Here is a 1,028-nt window from a genome sequence, read left to right as displayed (position 1 = left end):
ATGGATAGGATTTGCCTTAAAATACTCTAGCCAAAGGAGAAAAAAGGCTGGAGGGGAAGTAAAGTAAGAATGGCAACACATGATAATTGTTGAGTTTCGGAAATGGCTACCTCGGTGTTCCTTAAGCTATTTGCTTTTTTGAATGTGTGAAAATTAACATGAAAAGTTAAAGAGCAAAAACAGTTCCTATATTTATTAATAAACACTAATACTAAGAAGCCACTAAAAAGTAATTTTAAAAGACTGATATCTTAGGAACAGCTCTGTTGTAATAATATAATACCACAGTATTTCTTCCATTAAAGAACTTTGTATTACCTTAGGAAGGGTCAATGAGCTACTGGCGATTTAGAAGCTTTAACTTCTTAATTTGGTCACCTGACCCTTACATTTGCAAAATGCAACAACTTTCTCATGGCAAAGTCCAGTTATGAGTGACGTATACTGCATAGAGTTTTTAAAAATGCTATGTGATTAATTTACTCATCCATAAAAATGTTTATTTGCCAGGCATTAGGTGGCAGAGCTGGGTATACAACAATGATCAGGAAAGACTGGTATTTATATTATATTTCCAGGTTGGTATCTGTTGAGACACCTTCAATCTTTGGTCCTAACTAGTCACTTCTGGGTCTTTTCCAGCTAGAGGCCTCTTCAAGTCTTGGGAACTCTCTGCCATGTTTGGGCCATTTTGCTAGCAAGAGTGCATTAGTCCGCATAGGCTAACTGCTCCTACAAATAACCTGCAAATTCAGTAACTCACCACAGTCGAATCTTATTTCTGACATCATGCTACAGTGTGGGTCAGCAGTGCGGTGGAGATGTGGAGTGGAGAGGAAAAGACAGCCCCATGCAGTGGAGTCATTCAGGGACCCGTCTAGAACAGGCATCTTAGCTTTCCTTCTGTAGCCCCCTTTGGCACTCTGGTGAAGCATAAGGACCCCGTCTCAGAAAAATGTTTTTAAAAGTTGTAAAAATTATTTGAGATTAACAAAGGAAAACAATTTTACTGAGATAGTTACCAAACT

This window comes from Propithecus coquereli, unplaced genomic scaffold, assembly GCF_000956105.1.
Source record: "Propithecus coquereli isolate 6110/MARCELLA unplaced genomic scaffold, Pcoq_1.0 Scaffold26, whole genome shotgun sequence".
NCBI classification, from domain to species: domain Eukaryota; kingdom Metazoa; phylum Chordata; class Mammalia; order Primates; family Indriidae; genus Propithecus; species Propithecus coquereli.
This window is presented reverse-complemented; position numbering follows the sequence as displayed.